At 40.6% G+C, this 7285-nt stretch overlaps 1 non-coding gene across 1 annotated transcript; it reads left to right on the top strand.

The window, feature by feature from the left end:
* Nucleotides 1-452: 452 nt before the first annotated feature.
* On the top strand, nucleotides 453-525 carry TRNAS-GGA (transfer RNA serine (anticodon GGA)). Its single transcript has one exon. It is a non-coding gene; the product is annotated as a tRNA-Ser (tRNA).
* The last annotated feature ends 6760 nt before the right edge of the window (nucleotides 526-7285 follow it).

Raw genomic sequence — 7285 nt, 5'->3', positions numbered from 1 at the left:
AAAGAGGAACGTGAAAATAGAACAATAATAATTCAAATCCAAAAAGAGTGTGAGTTGATCATCGACGGAGTCTGATGAAACGACGCATCATTCAAGACGGGGTGTGCTGGGGCGATATGAACGCAAGCCAAAACGACCTTGGAGCACGCAAATTTACACAATATCCATGCCGACCGGATCCCTCCCTTCGGCAACGCACTTGCCGCATAAACCTAAGGCTACGAATTCGATTCCCGCTCCTGATATGCATGAGGTGTGCTCTGTTTAGAGCGTGATTTCAAGAGTTGACCCCAAAATGAACTCCAAAGAAACTGCGGGAGATGCCGCAACAGTAACTTTTAACGGAGTCATGCGCTAATATGCATTTCAATGTAATAATTTCAGAGTGCAAAAATCATTCGCCTTGACCGGTCCTCTTAAACTCTGAAACAAATTTCAGGGTTGAAGAGGACGCCTCGATAGCTTAACTGGCTAAAGCACTCGACCGGAGATTGAGAGATCCGGGTTCGAATCCCGGTTAAGGCGAATGATTTTTACGCTATGAAATAATTGCATTAAAACGAACTCATTTCCATAGGAAAACGAATTATTTACCACTACTTCAGTTAGCTTGCAGTTAGCAAGGACAAGCCGAGCAATTTGGTCTCTGATTTTCTTCAAACGCCTTTGCTTACTGTCACCCTTCGCTGGTACTTGGTCGACCATTTGAAATACGATTCGTATGAAACGCCAAGCACGATCGAATTTTAGAATGCAGGACGACCTCTGGAGACACAAAGGACACTGATCCTGTGTACAAAAAGACCCTCTCAAGCACTTGTCAATAAGGATGCACCATGCCGAAAAAAAACTATTAAATAGAACTTATTAACTTGAACTGTTTCGCAGAAATGCATTACTGCTCACGTTTGCAGATTTAGACGTGGATCCCGAAACACCAACAAGGTGGCCTCTACATTCGTCACGAAAGCGGGCGGCGGGCGGGCATTGCATATGGCATTCTCGGTCACTTTGTAGTGGTAGTGTTGCTACTTCCGGACCCTAAATACGTAGTGCTCACTAACGTACACTACACTCTACATACACGTATGTATGGCGGCCGAAGGAAGACTTATTCAGTCCTAGACGTTATTATACGTTTGAACAACAAATTAAACTATTTCAAAGCATTTTGTTAGAAACGGCCACAAGGCAAAAATGGTCTGAAAGAGCCGTCAGTGACGACAGAGAAATAATACGTTATTGTCAATTGAGAGCAGCACTATTCAATGTCTCTGCGTAGTAAGCCACTATTCTATGTTAGACGAAGTTAATTTATGCTGTAATTCAATGCTGTACAAAAATAGTATTATGCGACAAACCAACCACATGCAATGGGTGTACAATGAGTGTGTTTACACTTGCATGGGTCAGGTTTATCTTTCAATAACTATTATCTCAAGTTATACATGGAGTTTATTTTTTTGACTTCTATGCCGAAATTTCCTCGAAAGCCAATGACGTCTGATATTATGTGGATATTATGAATGGAAAATTCATAATTTTAAGGAAGCGATGAAAACAACTTCGAGTATCTAACCCAATAAATCTTCCCCTCTATAATTTGTTAAGCTATCCTTAATTACGGTCATCGATTAATTTATGTTATTTGGTCAACTCTTTTAGAGATAATGGGATGATTTTCATTATTTTTTCCTGCTCTAGTTTTTGCCCTCCTATTTTAATGTTTAGCTTAACCTTTTTCTTTCTAGAAAATCGCATAACCTTTGTTTTATTATTACTGATTCTCATCCCATACCTGTCGCACTGAATTTCCAATTCACTCTGTAATGCTTGCAACACCTTGGCTGACTGACAAACTAAAGCTTGGTCATCAGCAAACCTAACTGATTTTACGAATTCCCCGCCCACTTTCATTCCTACCTCCAGCTCTTCCCATGTCTCTTTAATCATTTCCTCTGCATACAGGTTGAACAGTAACGGTGATAATGGGCAACCCTACCTTACACCCCTTCCTAACACTGCCCATCCTGACTCCCCGTTTCCCACCCGCACCAGAGCAGTCTGAGACATGTACAGGTTGCGGATTAGCCTCCTTTCCCTCCAATCTATTCCTATTTTCTGCAATATACTCATTAGTTTTTCCCAATTCACCCTATCAAACGCTTTTTCGAAATCTACGAAACAGGCAAATACCTCCTGGTTGTGTTCTATATTCCTCTCGATTAATAATCTCATTGCTGTAATGACATCACGCGTACCTCTCCCCTTCCTAAACCCAAACTGGTCATCCCCTAAGTAATCATTTGCCCTACTCTCTATCCTTTTGTTTATGATCCTTAGAACAACTTTAGCTGCGTGGGATATCAAACTTATTGTCCTGTAGTCCTCACATGATGTAGCCTTTAGCTTTTTCGGAATAGGAACTAACACTGATCTCACAAAGTCTTCCGGCCAGATTCCTTCCTCAATATCTGTATATATGTATACACACACACACACATATATACAGGCGGTTCAATAAGTACCCGTGTTTGACGGGTAAGGGAGGGGTTTGAAGGGAGTGCCTGAGGGAAGTTTATGTTATCATCGTGTGCTGCAATATATCAAACAACGGTGAAACAAATTTCAGACTTATTTAAAGGTTAATTTGGATTTGGCAGCCATTCCAGTAAGACGTGTTTCGTGATTTTCGCTAAGATGGAAAAAGAGCAGTATCTTTCGGTAATTCGCTTTTTGTTTTTGGATGGGAATAAATGCGAGGAGATAAAAGCAAAGTTGGATGCTGTTTATGGGGACACTTCGCCATCTATGACTACATTTAGATATTGGTTCAATGAATTCAAACGTGGGCGAACATTTGTTTTTGATGAGGAGCGACCGGGACGCCCGGCTGACGTGGTTACCGAGGAAATCATTCAAAAAGTCCACGCCATGATTCTCGCTGATCGACGAACGAAAGTGCGCGAAGTAGCAGAGGCCGTTGGTACGTCGACCGGAATGGCAATTAATAATTTACATGAGAAGTTGGCGATGAAAAAATTGTCGGCCCGATGGTTGCCGCGATTGCTCACGGTGGACGACAAGCTGATCCGCAAGTTGTCGCCGCCAAAATGCATGAACTACGTAATGAATTGCTGCCGCACTCCCCGTATTCACCTGATCTGGCTCCCTGCGACTTTTTATCATTCTCTAACATGAAGAAATGGCTCACGGGAAAAAAATTTAGCTCAATCGATTAAGTTATCGCCGAAACATAGGCTTATTTTGGAGAGTTCGACAAATCCTATTTTTTCGATGGGTTAAAAAAATGGCCGGAACGTTGGGAGAAGTGTATCTTTCTGAAAGGGGACTATGTTGAAAAATAAAAAAAAATGTTTTTAAAAAATGGTGATGATAGCTCGGGTCCAGGAATACTTGACGATGAGATAGAAAGGGTAATAAGGAAGATGTAATCAAATGAGGCCGTGGGGGTGGACAACATTCATGCAGAATTACTAAAAGTTTTAAAAAAATCTGAGAGGAAGAGTATATGGAGGTATGTGGAGTAATTTTAGGAACGCTAGCAAGAGTTATACAGTTCTTTATATCTCATGTACTTGTAGCTCAGAGTCTCATTGACGAATGATCTGACGCTGCTGGTATAAAAAATCGATAGGCATGGATAGAAAAAGACCCTTGGTGGGCGCCCGCATTGGTGCAAATCTTGGTGTCGTACTTAGTTATCAAGTGCGAGTTGAGGGACCAGACAGAAGCTGTGGTGTGGGGTGGATCGTCACGGGGTGGTGTGGAGGGAATGAGTCCAAATAAAAGCTCCCTGCGCGTTCCAGCCGAAGAGCCGTGTTTGTGTGGACGAAGGAAAGCGGAAGAGGGAGTGGAAGGAAGTGGCTCAAGCGTAAAGGACTGACTTCGGGGCCGGACAAGGAGAAAGAGGCGGCGGGCGGGTGATGGGGGGGACGGGGGAGAAGTTGCGTCAGGAACGGGGAAGGCTGCGAAGGGAAGAGGAACGTGGAAAGATGACGGAAAGAGAAGAGAGAGAGAGAGGAAGGACGGACGGACGGCGAGGACGAGAAGGCGGGTTAAAGAGAATGCGGAGGGAGGGACGAGATGGGATTAGAAGTTGGGCGCACGGGCCTCATGCATATCAACGCAGCGGTCACCCACGGCTCATCGCTCAAAGTATTTTTTTATTACTCCGTTAATTTATCCCCAGCAAAGTTGCTAGATACGTTATCTAGTCGTTGGGAGTTCAGCGCATTCCGGAGAGACCCGAAAACTTTCTTTTTAACTTTACCACTCTCTCCTAGCTCACCGATTGGCTTTTTGGGCGGCATACAAATTTAATACGGCCACTCCCTCCTCATCGAAATAGGGAAACAAAATGGATGAAGGAAGAGGCAAGGCAGGGCGGCGGTGCCGAAGAGCATTAATTAGTCGCGGGATTAAAAACAGATAACGAGGAGGGGGCGTTCCGGGAGGAGTGGGAGGAATGGCAACGAATATGTTTGTGAAATATATGAAAGGGAAGGAAGAGCATTAACCGGAAACTTTTATTTAGTCATGAGGTTGCTAAGGGAAAGGTCGCTTGCAAATGAAGGCCTTAAGGGAGGCATTAGTTAAAGACGCTGCTGCAGTGGACATTCAAAGATAGGACCGATCTACCACCAGATCCAACTATGAAAGGTCCAAGAGAGATATTGTTTCGAAGCAATGAAGATCCAAGGAAAGGGCAATGACACGGAGTAGTTAAAGGCCCCCTGCGTTAAAGCAGCAAGCGATACTACGCCTATAAGAGGTGGATGGGGGAAATTTAGCAACTAAATTCTAACTCAAATGTTTTCTGTATTATTACTGTCACTGAAAGCAAAAGAAAATAAATATTGACATGATGCTTCGTAATTTGGAACAAGTACAATATTCGAACAAGTTTTCCTTAATTTTCTCATTGCTTGATACAAGGCTACCTAATAAGGCTTTAAGGCGTGACAACGTGGTGGTACGAGGCCTTTTAAATTAAGGGTTGGTAAAATGATAAATTGGTAAAAGTATAATTCACTGTGCAAAATTTTAATGCAATTTTAAATTGCAAAATTGGCCGGCATGTAGACACGGTATTGGAGAACAGTTGGTAATCAGTTTCTGTCTCGTAAGGTGAAGCTAAGAAACGGAATAATGTGTCCGAATCTTACCTGAACAGTAGACTGCCAATTAATTGATACTTAACGTGCAATGTGCAGTATTTTTGCCACATATTCCATTAACTTAACTTCAGCATTGTGTCAGCACTTACGAGTTGAAACAAGTTCAGTTCGCGTACTCTTGCTTCTGAAGACGAAAGCAATGTTCATTCAGGCGTTTATTCACATTAGGAAAAAAGTCATATGGAGCTATAACTCGACTATAGAGAAGAAGAGAAACATATTTCGCTTTCACTGTCACGAAATAAACACGATTACGCGGTGATTTTCGCGAAAGTCACCGCTCAAAAACACGTATCATGTGTAATTTTTCCGTTGCCAACGTGTCGGTGGCGCCTAATGAAAATTTCAATTTTTCCCAAATTGCATATAGGAGATTCGAGGGTTTTCTCCAACAGGGCAGCAAAGGGGATAATCTGTACTGACTCGAACCCCGGCTAACCTTCCTTGGAATTTGATTACCACTCCTTTCTAAACATCCAAAACCATCTTATGCAGCAGCTATGCTGAAGAAGAAAACAGACTTTTGGAGATTTTTTAGATTGACCTCGGCTCACGATTTGCTCCGGGGAAAGCAAAATTTCATTGCATCGTTGCCGCGGGGGAACTCAACCTGCTCCAAATATTACAACGGCTGCTGCTGACGCTATGCTAGCGTCAAAACGTGTGCAATACACACATTACGCATTTATCTAGCGATAGAACATAAATTTCCGTTTTTGAAGAACAAATTTTGCGAATAAACATGAAAGGTAACTCCTTATTGAACAGTTCTCGTATACAGACGGATACCAATATTTTTCATAGACCAATGAGTAATTTTTCCAATGAGCAATTTTTAAGAAGCCTGATTTTATTTCGCGATTCTTTTTATTATTTCTCTGGTATGTGTTAAAACCGATATCAACCAAAAAATCTTGATTATGTCCGTAAGACAAAGAAAATTAAACTCCCTAAGTCGTCAAAATAATTCCCAAAGCTTATTGAAAAATGGGAGCAAAATTTAGAAAGCAGTACTTGGAGCATTAAATTAACTTGCGTCCCAGGAGTGAGCACAACATTTTAAAACGAGATTTTTTGCGTAAATTTTTATCTAGCCAAAAAACTCTAACCTCCAGTGAATAATTTTGTTGGTTGGTTACTGCTTAAATATTCTGTCAAAACTGGGAATTAATTCTGGAGCAAAGGTTTCAATTTATGGTGCCAGAGAGAGGTAATACCCAAATTAAAAGAGACGGTACTTTTCGAACTTTCAATTAATTCGAGTAAAATATTTAAAAATAACACAAAGATTTTAGGATACTACGTCATGTAAGGATAACTTAAAATAAAAATAAGTACTAGGGAAATAAAAAAATATAAATAAATTCATATTGGGGAAAATAATGAGCGCCTAGAAAAGCAACGCAAACCGATATACGAGTACTTACACGTACTTATCAAGAGGACGGTCGAGAGAGGTTTAAGGTCTGCACAGGTTGCTGACGGCGTTTGCATGCCCGTAATATTTTACATACGTAATAAAAAAACCGTTATTTATCTTAAAATAGGCCTAATATAATCTGTTTACATAGTTATTTGAAAAAAATATTTTAAATAGTAAAATTACTTCGTAGCGTTTTTAACAAGCTAACTTCAAGACCTTACAAAAGCATGCGAATCACAAGAAGATAGTTGATAGGTAAAGATTATGAGCTACCAAAAGGCATGCGGGAAGTTGAAACACCACACCCTTCTCTTTAGAATGCGCACGTACATGGTAATCGTTTCTGTTGAAATAAGTTTGAATTTTGCAAACCCAAACGAAGAGGCGGTGTCATTTTATTTCTTATTTTGCTTTCTTGCTATATTTTAAGTTTTCCGATATATAAAATGACATGAAAGAGCTGCAATAGAAAGGAAAAAATAAACGAATGATAATATATAACCGAACTAAGCAGGAGCGATATAAAATATTTGACAACACACTATGTGGATTATTTTTTTAACAATAAATTTTTTCCCATTCCTTCCTATTTTAACCTTAAAAATTTGGCATGGCACTGCCATATCCAAAATATTTGTGTTTGGATATGTATTTTTATATC

This window comes from Hetaerina americana, unplaced genomic scaffold (assembly GCF_022747635.1).
Source record: "Hetaerina americana unplaced genomic scaffold, ioHetAmer1.1.p SCAF_19, whole genome shotgun sequence".
Lineage (NCBI taxonomy): Eukaryota > Metazoa > Arthropoda > Insecta > Odonata > Calopterygidae > Hetaerina > Hetaerina americana.
This window is presented reverse-complemented; position numbering and strand designations above follow the sequence as displayed.